At 38.4% G+C, this 15,332-nt stretch overlaps 1 long non-coding RNA gene across 2 annotated transcripts; it reads right to left on the bottom strand.

Moving 5' to 3' along the window:
* Nucleotides 1-872: 872 nt before the first annotated feature.
* Nucleotides 873-4,606, bottom strand: LOC148965043 (uncharacterized). Of its 2 annotated transcripts, none has more exons than XR_016150601.1 (3): nt 4,441-4,606; nt 3,805-3,903; nt 873-1,128 (listed from the first exon to the last, which is right to left on the bottom strand). It is a non-coding gene; the product is annotated as an uncharacterized LOC148965043 (long non-coding RNA). The 2 variants fall into 2 exon arrangements; XR_016150602.1 differs by having other exon boundaries at nt 4,413-4,601.
* Between the last annotated feature and the right edge of the window lie 10,726 nt (nt 4,607-15,332).

The following is a 15,332-nucleotide window of genomic DNA, read 5'->3' on the forward strand; positions in this document are numbered from 1 at the left end:
CCACTGCTGTTTTACGAGGCAAAATGGCCCCGCTATAGATTTGGAAAGCTCCCACTGTGTAGACGAGTGTGTGTCTGAGTAAGAGCGGCTTTATTTAGCTATACTTTGGGGACAAAATTGTCCCCAGAAGTTGTCTGAAACTGGAAAAAAAAAAAAGAATTAGGGGTATTCTAGGACGTCATGTTTTTATAAAACGTTTCATGAATAAAATACATAGAGTTGCTTAACGATTTAAAATTTTAATCAAATTCACTACTTGAAGGGTTCAGAAGTAAAGAATATTTATACTTCGGTCAGGATAGTAGATCAGATTTTGGCTTGATTTGCCAAATTATTCACTGTTTTCAACACACAAAAAATTGTAATTTTTAGATTTACATTTAAGGTATAATTAACATTTTTAAAATTTATAATTTTTACATTATGTAATTTTAAATTGCATTTTTCATACCAGATGTATTTTAATCACATTTTTTTTAAATATATACTTTTATATTTAAATTTATAATAAAGAATGTTTAATTTTATATTATTTTTTGAGATTATGATTTTTATGTTTAATTTGATATTATATAATATTTTAAAAGCTAAATAATTTTTCTTGTGGTAAAAGTTTTTTTTTTTTTTTTTTTTTCAATTGAAATTTGTAATAATAGCTGCAAATTTTACAGTTGTTAAAAAATAAACAGAGATTTTTTTATGTGGGAAACTTTGCCAGCTGGCCTAAAACTTGAAACCTTATATTGATGTGATGATTAATCAAAAAGCATTGCAATATTAGCTCAAAATGGCTAATTCAAATATATTTCTCAACATTGAGTCAGACATGTAAAAGACTAAACAGAACAAACAAGAATTTGCATAAATGGACAAAGAACCTTATAGTTTTGTGGTGTTGCGACAACTAGCCCTATATCAGCTGAAAAACAAGCGTAGGGCTGTAGTTTAAACAATGGCTTCAGTCTCTGCATTGCGATGCAGTCCAGTAACAGGCATTAAATTGCAGGTTTTCTTACAGCAGTTCAAAAACTCCTCCCTACAGAGAGTTTACCTTCCCTCCATCTGCTCGCCCGGCCTCTCTCTCTCTCTCTTCTCCTCCGCTGATGGAAGGAAACGTGCAGCTGTAGCCTGCAGAGATAGAGAGTAGGTTTAACAATCACTGCCCTAACACTGAACCCACAACACAGTGACCCCGCGACCCCCTGAAAGTGATGCAGATGTGTGAGTGTGTGCTGTGTGCTCTGAGCAGCGGTGTTTTGAAATTAAGAGGAAAAGTCATCAATGTTTTTTTAGTGCAAATTCATGTTTGAGTTAAGCCGGCATAAGTTGTGATAGTCTTTTCATCCCTATTGTGATGTGTACTAACGGTTTCTTGAACAAGAAACCATTGTGGAGCGAGACTTGATTTTGTCCATTGGGAAATTATTGAATGGTTGTGGTTTGCTATGGGTTCAGTCACATTGGTGCCGTGACCCAGATGGGAATGAGTGTAAGTGAGCCCATTAAGTAAAACCCTGGGCAGGGAAACCTCGCTCCCCTGGCCTCAAGAGGCGCACTAGTGACTGACCCTAGAGGCTGCGGTCTCTAACGTCCTTGTTTGCTCGCACACCTCCCATACCGGTGATGCTGGTTGGAATCCCGCTCGGAATGGAGCAAGTAAATCCAGTCACATTGGTGCCGTGACCCTAATGGGAGTGAGTGTAACAGAAGCCAGTTAGTAAACAGCTGTGCAGGTCAAAATCTCCAGAGGCACACTGGCGACTGACACCAGAGACTGTGGACTTTAGTGTCCTTGTTAAAATGCCCACCTCCCATGCTGGTGACACTTGTTTGAATTCTGCTCGGAACGGGGCGAGTAGGACCAGTCATATTGGTGCCGTGACCCTAATGGGAGTGAGTGAAACAGAGGCCAGCTAGTAAACAGCTGTGCAGGTCAAAATCTCCAGAGGCACACTAACAACTGACACCAGAGACTGTGGACTTTAGTGTCCTTGTTAAAATGCCCACCACCCATGCTGGTGACACTGGTTTGAATCCTGCTCGGAACAGGGAGTAGGACCAGTCACATTGGTGCCGTGACCCGGATGGGAGTGAAGTTTAGGGGGGTGAGTGTAACAGAAGCCAGCTAGTAAGCAGCTGGGCAGGTAAAAATCTCAAGAAGCACACTAGCGACTGACACCAGAGACTGTGGACTTTAGTGTCCTTGCTCCCATGCTGGTGACACTTGTTTGAATCCTGCTCGGAACAGGCTGAGTAGGACCAGTCACATTGGTGCCGTGACCCGGATGGGAGTGAAGTTTAGGGGGGTGAGTGTAACAGAAGCCAGCTAGTAAGCAGCTGGGCAGGTAAAAATATCAAGAAGCACACTAGCGACTGACACCAGAGACTGTGGACTTTAGTGTCCTTGCTCCCATGCTGGTGACACTTGTTTGAATCCTGCTCGGAACAGGCTGAGTAGGACCAGTCACATTGGTGCCGTGACCCGGATGGGAGTGAAGTTTAGGGGGGTGAGTGTAACAGAAGCCAGCTAGTAAGCAGCTGGGCAGGTAAAAATATCAAGAAGCACACTAGCGACTGACACCAGAGACTGTGGACTTTAGTGTCCTTGCTCCCATGCTGGTGACACTTGTTTGAATCCTGCTCGGAACAGGCTGAGTAGGACCAGTCACATTGGTGCCGTGACCCGGATGGGAGTGAAGTTTAGGGGGGTGAGTGTAACAGAAGCCAGCTAGTAAACAGCCCTGCAGGTAAAAATCTCAGGAGGCACACACCAGAGCCTGCAGACTTTAGAGTCCTTGTTAATCCGGCTCTCAAGTCAGCAGCGCTAGTTCGAATCCCGCTCTGAGTGGTGCAAGTAGGACTGTCACAGATGCGTTCAGGCAAACTTTTTTGTTGTGCTTGCTCAAACACACACAAAACACATAAAAACACATACAAACACATAAAAAAACATGGTATCTAGCACAGATAATGCCAAAGTATTAAGTATAATTCCACAAATAAAGTTTGTATAGTACTGTGTGGGCCATAGAGAAACAGACAATAGAAGTGGTAATAAACAACTGTTTTACTGGATCTGATGTGCTGAGCAGCCATATTGGATTCTAATGTCTGGGTTGTTGCTGTTCCTCCAAGTTTCCATTTCACTCTCTGGTCTATGTAAATGGATTTGAATATCAAAAACCGCCCATCATTTTTTTCCTGCTAGATATATGGATTCACCCTGAAATGCGTCACATCATATACATTAGACGCATCTGATACACTGCTCCATGTTGACCTGGAACCCCCATCTCTGATTCTCTCTTTGAAATACTTTGCTTGTGATCACTACAGAAAACTGTCAGTTCCGATGCACAATCAAACTTCAAGCTGACATTGACGAGCTCAAATTAAAGAGCGCTGTAGGACTTAATGTGAGTAATGAATCAATCCTGCCTTCTTACATCTGCTCATTAGCAGATAAAAATCACAAGGCCAGAAATGATGGTTGCACATTCAGACCAGCCTTTTAAAATAAGCATTATAAAAAAAAAACACAATTTTTATACTTCGCAATCAGAACTGCAACTACTTTAACATCAGTTTTGTTGTATGTCAGTCAGTGTATGAAAAAGCAAACCTGATGCTAATCTGCTTCCCCTGATTATTCTCATTACCTATTGAAATCTGAAAACTGATGTCTACAGACTTCATTAGCAGGTTCCTTACTGTACTTATATAAATACCTTTACAGGAGAAAATATGTTAGCATCAGCAAGATGTAGAGTTCACATTTGCAATGGAGATTTCCCCCGTTCCTACCTGGCACTTCTTCAAAGAGGAGATCACCACATCCAGCTGAAACTGCTGAACTGCTTTTCCAAGAGCTCTGGGAATGTTGTCAAAGGCTGTAGAATAAATCTGTTTCAAGAAAACATAAGGGTCAAATAATAACTAAGGAATATTTTGTGGCACAATGTGAATTATCACATAAAATAAAATGAAAATAATTCAAACAAAAAAAAAACACATTTTATTTAGTTAATAAGTATAGTTAATAATAAAATTACCAACTCAAATAATAATAATAATACATTAAAATACATTTCAATTTAAATTAAAAAGTAAAATACAACTGCTACAAGGACAACTGAAACTTTAATAATTTGTAAGAAGTGTATCATAATTATGAAACATTACAGTATATATTTTAATGGTATATAGTATACATAACACTTTAAGTATGATAAAGGCGCATTACAAAATTAAAATGTATAGTGATGTCAAATCAATTAATCACAACATACAATATTGTAAATATAATGTATGCACAGATTAACAACAATTAATCAATTTGATAGCACTAAAAATGTATTATTATTGTTTACCAACTGGAGATGAACCACATGCAAAAGTCTTCCAACACCAACCTTTGTATTTCCATTATAAATGCTTTACCTTATCCATCATTTTTGCTTGTGCTTCAAAAGAACTGAGAGGCAGGTCCAAATTATTTTCTGCTGAAATCGACATTATGCCTGAAATGCTGTTAATGAAGCTGAACTTGAAATGAACCCGGAATATTTCCTAAATGGTTCAGCTGGAACATCACAATCAATGTATTACCCAGTTCATTTCCTGTTTCCTTCCTCATCTATTTCCTGTTCCTGAGAATTTCCAACTTAAAGGTGTCATGCTTAAACCTCCCCCTCCCCACTTTAGATGTGATGTTCAGTGATGGAGAACAGATTTCACTTTGCTAATACTGTATTTTTTTCTTCTTCCCCTGAACGGCTGCAATATGGTTTTCCTTTAATGAGCTCTGAATAGACTGAGCGAAATAAAAATCATGCAGCGATCACAAACATCAATCATCTCAGCCTGTATTTTACCCGGGTATCATAAACAGTGACATGCTGATAAGACCAAACAGACTCAAGAAGACACAGATGAGCTGAGAACGAAAAAAAGGCAGTTATTAAAGAATAATGAGAAAGTTTTGGAGGGAGAGTTGAACTTTTGACTGACACACACTCATGATGATGTCCGTACGGCGCTCAGTCCAACCCCTTTTTTTCCACAGAAAGATAAATTAGCAGAGAAAATATCAGTAAATCTTTGTTTTTCGCTGCGACATGACATTAATGAGGGCATTTATGAAACACTTACTGAAATTTAGCACTTCAAATAAGTTCAGTAATGAGGTCGTTGCGGTTTTGTGCAGGCTAATGCAGGTGACGAGTGTTGCCTAGCGACTGCTGACAGAAACGATGGTGGGCAAGGTTTAAATGAACATTTTACTGTAAAACGCCATAAATTAGTGGAAAACGGGACATGTTATCTGTCAGTAGCTTCTGTGTCATCAGTGGGATTACTTGATAAGTTACCAAATATTTTAAATGGAAAGTAGCTCAAACCTGAAGTACCTCAAAATGTTGTTGAATGTCGCTAGATGACGTAAAGCGCCAGCAGAATGTCAAATAAAGCTGTTCTCATTTACATATTTTCTGTCAGGCAACGGAACAAGTGTGATATAGTGACTGAATGTTAACAAGCAGTCCAAAAGCTGCTAGGCTAGTCGCGTTTTTATTTTTATTTTATTTTTTGAGGAAAAAATCTCTAAAATGGTTTAAAAATCTAAATTGGCACAACTTATCAGTTAGGCTGCGTCCCAATTCGCCTACTTACTACGCCCTAAAAGTATAAGCTACTCTTTTTGTGAAGAAAAAGTACATACTTTTGAGTGTGTAGCAAAAGAGTAGGCAAGCTTTGGGACGTCTAGTCATCTTCAACGGACAGCTCTGTCGCGTGCACCCTGTAAACTGCCCTGTCAATCATCTCGTCGTCACAGTTAAAATTCAAAGTTCTTACCGTTTCGGAGAGAAATGCTGTAGCAGCACGTTCACCTGCCAGTCGTGGGTCTTTCATGGGGAGACTCTCATGTGTTTTGAATAAAGATGCATTTAAAAGTTAATGGCCAAACGTATCTTTTAATACTCTTTTTCCCAATTGATCATGTCGCAGCATTCTACGTCAGTGTTAAAAAAATAAAGATTATTAATAATATTTAAATCCTACTGTTAACATAAATATAAAATGCAATCATACACACACACACACAGTAGCCTATATGTGTGTGAATAAACATATATAATACATACATACTTGAAGTATATATATATATATATACACACACACACACACACACACACACACAATCTGTACATGAATAATACTGTAAATTATGTCTGTTCTTATAGATATGAATTTTTTATAATTAGTATTATTTACATATTTACATTTTATGTCTGACTGATTATATTTATTATATCATGCCCTGAAGAAGGCTTCATACCGCTACGCGTGGGCTTTTTAAATTTGTCCGTTTAGGACATGTCATTTTATAAAGACATTTTAATGAAGGAGTGCCTCGGTCATCAGAGATTTTTTTTTCTCTACTGTTTCCTTTATTATATTGTATTTCAATGAAAATTTAGGCTAATGTACTATTGTTAATACATTTAAAAATTAAACGCAAATGCTCGACTTTTCAACACTACTTACCAGTTTGATTCTTATTGGCTCTAAAAAGGCCTGTGACATCATCAGCAAGGTAAATATTTTGTCATTGAATCGGTGACGTCGGTCTTTACCACCTTGAAAGAGAACTCAAGTGAAGTTAAGTTTGGTGAAAGTACACTGTCGCATCTTGATTATCCCCCGAATCGATCGCGCGACACCTCCTGTTGTGCAAACAGCCACTTAGAGTCAATTCCGATCTTACCCCGGCTGCCACGTGAATGTCATGCGAATAGTCCTCGGAAATGAAGATGGGAGAATTCTAGCTCTGTGATTCAGCGGCTGCAAAAGCGTATCCCTGATAGCCGTGCGCTCAGATCTTTCTGTATCGTTTCGGCTGATCAGTGAGGCTCCGCTTCGCCTTCAGAGCTGCAGGAACTTTATTTTAAGAGCTACTTAAGACAGTAAGTGCCACTGCACTGTTCCCACTCTGATGAAAAAGTACATTTAATTAAGTGCTTAAATATTCAATTACCTCTTTCATTACTTCAGAGAGAGGCTCAGTAGCGTCTACAAGTGACTCAGCGTGTCTGTGGTTTAGAGATAGCTCCTAGTCTTGAAGTCTAAACGCGAGCGTTGCTTTCTTCATTCGTTCTGCTTTGTCTTTAGCCGGGAAGATATCCGGGTTTACAGATATCCCACACCACACTCTTCTGAGTGATACATGACTCATGAACCAGCTATAAGGGATATCAAACTAAATTATTTCGGCAGAATTGGCAGCCTTCTGACCTGAACCCTCATTTGCCGTTTGCTTCAGCTTCAGAGACGTTTTGCAAAATGAGTCAATATCATTGTGGTCTGCCATTTCCACACTTTACACTAATGCCAATTTTGTAAATGGAGCTTGAGGAGGGTTAAGTTTTAATGCCGTGTTCATCAATACGCCATTTCATGTTGCATTTTCATTGGCTAGTCAGTAGACGTAGATCGTAGCAGAAAACACACTGTGAGATGATCCAAATAATCGACACAAGACTGTGACATAGCCGTCTTTGAACATCTCTCACTGTAAGACGCAGGACCCCCGTTGAAGAACAAAGACCACAGGAATCGCCACGATTGGTCTTATTTCGTCCGCGACAGCCTAAAATCATACAAGTGTACGGGTGTTAGTTTTATTTCTAAAAACTGTTAGCGTATAATGCTAGTAATGGGGGCATTACTAAGTAAAAATAAACCGCTAGTTTATACCACTAAAAAAGCTCAAAATAGCCCCACACTAACACAGTAACATAATGGGGGTCCATACATGCAAAATAACACAGTAACATAATGGGGGTCCATACATGCAAAACGAAGCATTGAGAACTTTGTAAGTGTACAGGCTGTTTAATAAGAAGATACTTTATAAAGACAGTTCACTTTGTGTATACAGACAGGAGCCATCTTAGAAAACAGTCTCAAAAAGTCGATCCCCGAACGCCGTTCATACAGTTCAGAAGTTCGCTGACTAGTCGAGTCTGTTTTCCAAAGATGGCGCCGTCTGTATACACAAAGTGAACTGTCTTTATAAATATCTTCTTATTAAATGCTCTGTACACTCACAAAGTTCTCAATGCTTCGTTTTGCATGTATGGCCCCTCATTATGTTACTATGTTAGTGTGGGGCTATTTTGAGCCTTGTTAGTGGTATAAACTAGCGATTTATTTTTACTTAGTAAATGCCCCCATTAGTAGCATTATACGCTAAACAGTTTTTAGAGATAAAACTCAAACAAAACAAAACAAATCTCAGAGAACGGTTGACTAGGTACCGATGTTTTATTAGACCAAAGGTTCATTTTGCGCCGGAGTTCTCCTTTTGATAGTTCACTTTAGACTTCCTGCTAACTAATAAGTTTGCAACTAACTCTCATTAGAGGATTAATTGACTGATAACACTTTATTTTAATGGTCCCTCAACAGAACTTCTACTAAATAACTTTTAGTAGAAGTTGCAAAACATTTTCTACTAACCCGAACCCTAACAGTCTACTAGTCTACTAGTCTCTTTCCGCGTCTGTCTCATCAGTCTACTAGTCTTACAAAGTTACCATACTTATGTGAATGTCTAAAGTAGACCATTGAATTAACCGATTTACACTTGCCTAATGTTAATAGTTTGGAGAATGTAAAAGGAATTGAAAGTAAGATCAAGTCATTTTCATCTTTTTACCATGTTTCTTTATTTAACATTTAAGAAAATTCGTGTGGCGAGGTGGGGCCACGGGTTGGCACATTCCCGGGATGGACCGGCTGCGTCTTCATCCATTGTTTCGTCCATGGTTTTGTCTTTTATCTAAATCTGACCATGGAGTTTACTGTACGTTCACACCGCCGCCGACTTGGGCTTCCAAGTCATTCATTTTCCGGAAGTCATTCATTCCGTCTTTCATTTTCAATGGAAGTCATTCATTTTCAATGGAAGTCATTCATTTTCAATGGAAGCTGGCTTCTCTCAGCTGCAAGGAGCGTCAAATTCCTCGGCGTAGCGTTTTGGGCGTTTTGAGCGTCAATCAGAAAGTTGAAAGAAGCTCAACTTTATGGTAATGAGCTGTGACGCGGTTCAGCGGCAAGCAGCGGCAAACGCCAGCAACCAATCGGAATATAGACGTCCTTCACGCTGGCTGATTCCGGAGGAATACAAAATGTGAACTTTCGTTCCTACCAAAACATTAGTTCCGAGAAAATGGAAGAGAAGCTAATCATCGCCGTTGCTGTGATTCCTGCTGGTTTCGTATCATTTATGACATGACGTTGTTTGCTTATAGGGACCGCATGAGCGCAACTTTTAATTGAAAAGTCGCTCATTTTAAAGCGGGAATGCAATTAATTTGCTCATGGTGACACCGATTTGACCGCAAATAATAATAATAATAGCGAAATATTTTTTCCCGACCAAATGTGACCAAAACGGTTATAAAAATGCTGTCATTAAAAAAGGTTTCTTCAATGTATTGCTTGTTTTTTTCTGTTTATTACATTTCTATTCTCCCTACAATGTCAGAGCGTTCAAAGCGTCCAAAGCGTCAACAAGCTTCCCCGTACCTTCACAGGGCGGCCAGAGCTTCTCTGACGCTTAAGTCGGCGGCGGTGTGAACGTACGGTTACTTTGACGGAAAGTTTGCTGATAGGCTATCAGTGGCACCTGCACAATCCAATCACGTTTGAGAGGGAAACAACAAATTGGGGGTTTCCAAAATTAATTTTTTTCATTTTTTTTTCTCTATAAGTAGTAACAGGTACTCATGGTCATGGATAGAAATGTAGTGGAGTAAAGAGTACAATATTTGCCTCTCAAATGTACTTGAGTAAAGTCACGAGTACAGATCCCTCAAAATTGCACTCAAGTAAATGTACTCCGTTACTGTCCGGCTCTGCTGACATTTGCATTTTATTTTATTTTGCATTAGCTTTTTATTTTATTTTTGTGTGGTACGTACTACATTCGCCATGCATGTTGTCATTGTCATGTGACCAGTTCTGTCACTTCCCTTTTTGCCCTCACTTCACTTTTGCATCATACTGTTAATTCATACTTCTTTTATCACCTACTATATAGTAGGGAAGTATGCAATTTCGACGGAGCCTCGGTTTCGTCACAGTAGAAACTGTTCCATGTTACTTCCTTTCACCTTCCCAGACCGTCTCCTGCAACAAAGACAAACTCAGCCTGTTAAACTCCTAAGATCAAAGGCAGCGGCCACATGCACCTGGACTTTATTTGAGCGTTCAAGAGCAAAGACAGTGAAACAGAAAAGGACACGGACCCGGCTCGCTTCAAAACCGACGTTAAAAGTTGTTTTCCCTCTTGAAAATTTCACCCCTGCTTGAGCATGTCGAATCTCAAACGGAGAGACCTTTTCAAAGGCTGTTAGCAAAGTCTGTGCTTTTATGCTGAGGGTGTTTGCGGTTTCATTAGCAGAGAGGACGACAGAAGAAGCTTGAGAGTCTGTGGATCACAGAGGGGCAAAACTTCAGCCCTGAGCTGCTTTTGCAAATGAGGGAATTAAAAAGAAAAAACATGCCTATGTTTTTCTGTGGCTGGTAGATTCAAAATCCCTTTATCTCTAAATCAGTCTGCGATTGGATGTAAATTTACTTCATTTTATGATCAAAACTTGTCATCATACTGTATACTCACCCTCATGTTGGTCTAAATCCGTGTGACTCTTTCAACCATGAAAACGGAGTTGGTCGCTCTTTTTTATGCGATTGGGGTGAAATTTCCCAAATAAAACTTCATCATTAAGACCAAAATTTAAGCTGGCTCAGCCTTTCACAGATAACCGTTCCCTCTGGCGAGTTGTTAAAGGGGTCAACAGATGCAAAATTCACGTTCACTCTAAAAAATGCTGGGTTGTTTTAACCCAATTATGGGTCAAACATGGACAAACTCAAATGTTGGGTTAAAAAAAAAATTGAAAATGTAAACCAAATGGCTAGGTTTGTCCATATTTGACCCAAATTTGGGTTAAAACAACCCAGCATGTGTTTGCATGTGTCTTTGCAGTGTGTGGACACAACCACCACCATACAATGAAAAAATAATAATTTGAATCCTCAAAAAAATCCCAAACACTCTCAATCATCAGGTGTTTGGATTTTCTGAGCAATATAATATCACATTGCTCATCCTCCGCCCACGGACTGTCCCATATTAGCATATCTCCGCCCTCAGCTATTTGTATACTTAATGTGTCTTGTGTTGACAACAGTTGCTCATTATCATGTAAAGAGACATGCACTGACATGGTTAGCTGTGAACGGAGCTGTTTTTAAGGAGGTAAAAAGCTTGAAGAAATCATACCAACTTGCGGGAAATTAGCATCCGATGACCCCTTTAACTGCTGAAATCGAATCACTGAGTCAGTTGAACTCGAGATCCAGTTCAAGTGAATCATTCAAAATATTCATTGAAAATATCTAACACAAAATATTTCATTTACAAATCAGATATCGCTGCAAGGAGAACTAGAACAAATGGCAATCTTTTCAGAGAATAATAAATATGAGTCAATCACAAAAATAATACTTTGATACCAAAGATCAACATGTGGTTGCTAAAAGCAGCATGTTTGACTTTTATCATAATCACTGACTCCAATTATAGCTCTAAAAGAACAGCGTGTTATTTATTTTAATCTAAAAACAAGCAGCAGCTTTTGAGATCATTGAAATAAACTGTACCTGTGTGACTAATATTCCCACCCAAACCTTACTTACAACCTGAGTCATTGTTTCCATCCAAACCATGGTTGTGTTCCCATTAAAAGTTTTTCTTTTGAGTTTGAGTCACGGGCCACGGCTATTCTCTCTGTATTGACTCTTTAACATGCTTCAACAGAAACGCCAATACGTCCATCCAGACTTCTCCCAGGTCGCACCAAGGACAGGAAGAGGCGGTCTGACGGACACGTCAATGTCTGGAAAACAAAACTCCTGTGAAGGCCGTAGAGAATCAGAGACAGAACGGATGATAGTAGAGCAATCCCAGACCCTGACCCGCTCTGCGTCCAGACCCGGAACAGATTGAGCGCTGTTAAAGAGGCTGTAGCCTGCTGTCCGCACAAGTGCCAGAATCCAATTCACACATTATCAGCGAGCGCATGGGGCCGCCCGCCTGCACAGTCATCTGGAGCTGTGGCCTTCACATGATCGGCCCCTTCAGTCAGCTCTCTCTCTACACGAGGTGACGTGGGGAAGTGTGATTAGTACATCATCAGGTGTTTTTTTGTCAATGCCGGGGAATGAAATATAAAATTATACTCAAGACATTAATGGAGAGGAATTAAAGGGATAGTTCACTTTGAAATTATTTTTTGGGATGTTTTATCTTACCTCAAGGGCATCCAAGATGTAGGTGTCTTTGTTTCCGCAGTAGTTTCAATTTTGATATTTTTAGGTCAAACCGTTCTTGTCTGTCAGTCATATAATGGAGGTCTATGGTCACCACCTCAAAGAGCATGCACAGACAAGTCCAAATTAAACATGATTTAATGACTCGTAAATGTAAGTACACATTGATGGCCTAAGACACGAAACGAGCGGTTTGTGTGAGAAAACGGTGTTTATGCAGTATTTATATCGTTTTTACCTCTTCACATCCAAGTGATCTAAGGGCGAGGGCATTTCGGTCTGCGGCGGAAGTGAACCGGTTGTGAAAAAATTCAACGTTGTCTGTTGATATATCGAAATCTCTTGCGATTTCCTGTATATCTAAATATGTTTAGATCTTCACAGTGAAGGGTAATACTTCTGAAATCTAAACAATGAGTGATGTACACACGCGAGAGATCACATCCGGCGTTTGCGCTGACCGATCACTTGGAAATGGCTGTGGTTAGAAGAGGTAAAAACGATATAAATACTGTTTGTTTTCTCACACAAACCGCTCGTTTCGTGTCTTAGGCCATCAGTGTGTGCTTACATTTATGAGTCATTAAATCATGTTTAATTTTGACTTCTCTGTGCATGCTCTTTGAGGTGGTGACCATAGACCTCCATTATATGACTGACAGACAAGAACGGTTTGACCTAAAAATATCAAAATTGAAACCACTGCGGAAAACAAAGACACCTACATCCTTGATGTCATTGAGGTAAGATAAAACATACCAAAAGTTTATTGCAAAGTGAACTATCCCTTTAAATGTATAATGTTTAGATTAAGAAAAAAGTTTTATGAATAAATAAATATCAAACGACACATTACAAAACCAGAAAACATTTGTTTAATTTCTATAGCATGGAAGTACTTAAAATAATTATCATATATTATAGATATATTACATGATATAATCGCTACATTTCTTCAAAAGAATCAAGACATTTCTTCTGTTATTACACTGTTTATAATTATACTGTAAGTAATGTGTTATTACACTGTAACAAAAGTATAGCTACACTGTTATAAATTAATAACTACATTGCAATATGTATATTGTATAATAACTACATTGCAATGTATATTTACATATTTACACTGTAATAAATATATAATTACACTGTAAAAAATTATAATATAGAAAAGAATCGCTACATTTCTTCAAAAGAATCGAGGCATCTCTTCTCTACTAATTACACAGTGATACTTTTATAATTACTCTTTAACAAATGTATAATTACTGTTATACTTAATCGCTATAATATCGTACAATTAATATATAAAAATAATTATTTTATTAAATATAAAACATAGATTTAAAATATTTATATATATTAAAAAGCATATCAAATATAATTGTATAACCTTTGATTGAAAATGAGATTTGTGATTTGAATTTACAATGTGTATGTTGAAAAATACGCTCTCATTTTTTAAATGTTTTATATTTAAAAATATGAAATCAAAAAAATGTTCTAGTCTTTAAATACAAAAACAGTTAGCTTTCGTCCCCACTATTTCTTTTAAGTCATTGGTGTGTCAGTATAAGAATTGACATATATTGTGTCAATATAAGAAATGACATACACCTTTCCCCGACAAGAAGTAGGTCTACGAATAAATGTATTATATTATTATCCTTTACAGAATCCAAGTGCAATCTCATAAAAGGCTTCCCAGTCCTCTACACTGGCAGCACATGCAGATCTCCTAAAACAGGTACAAGACCTTAAAAGCATTAGATTGTAAACATGCCGCTTATATTACTCTTCTGAAATATCACACAGTTGCATCCTAATGCTGCATATGAACCTTGATCTCCCCCGGAGACGCATTAGCATGAGTGTAGAGCGGTTATAATCTGTGCTCAGATGTTCACCCCATGAGCTCACGAGCTCGGCCGTTCCATTGGTCGCACTCGAGCAATCCGGGGTCAAACGAGTCTTTTCACAATGGCTGTTTCCATGTAACGCTCTTAATAATCTCTGCCGTTGTGGACGCGCAGGAGGAGAGGAAACGAGGGAGGAGAGTTGAGCATGAGGTCACATATTGAGGAAAAATAAACAGTGTTTGACATCCGTGGCCCAAGCATTCCTCCTCTGAGATCTGCATAACAAATGAACGGGGTCTGACTGACATCTCCATCTGTCAGATGAGGCCAGGAGAGAGAGAGAGAGAGTCCTACACATTTATAGTCATTTTTGCCCTGAAGAATTCTTGCACCGACACGTCCCAATATAGTTTTTCTTGACTACTTTTTAAGTCCTTCAAAAGGGAAGTGTGTGATGTCAGACACCATTCCTCACATTCCTTCCATCTGGCGTTGATTGAACAAACAGATGCAGAGCTTTTAAATGTCTTGAGTAGGTACTACATTTTATGGAAGCTTGTTTCCGCCATTGAATGAAAAATATAAAAGGTAATTGCGACTTTTTATCTCACAATTCTGACTTTTTTTCTCACAATTGCGAGTTTACTTCTTGCAATTCTGACATTATTTCTCAGAATTGCGAAATATATAAAGTCAGAATTGCGAGATATAAAGTCAGAATTGCGAGATATAAAGTCAGAATTGCGAGATATAAAGTCAGAATTACGAGATATAAAGTCCCAATTGCGAGATATAAAGTCCCAATTGCAAGATATAAAATCAGAATTGCGTGTTATAAAGTCAGAATTGCGAGATATAAAGTCAGAATTGCGTGTTATAAAGTCAGAATTGTGTGATATAAAGTCAGAATTGCGAGATATAAAGTCAGAATTGTGAGATATAAAGTCAGAATTGTGAGATATAAAGTCAGAATTGCGAGATATAAAGTCCCAATTGCGAGATATAAAGTCAGAATTGCGAGATATAAAGTCAGAATTGTGAGATATAAAGTCAGAATTGCGAGATATAAAG

This window comes from Pimephales promelas, chromosome 25 (genome assembly GCF_988280905.1).
Source record: "Pimephales promelas chromosome 25, fPimPro1.hap1.1, whole genome shotgun sequence".
Classification (NCBI taxonomy): domain Eukaryota; kingdom Metazoa; phylum Chordata; class Actinopteri; order Cypriniformes; family Leuciscidae; genus Pimephales; species Pimephales promelas.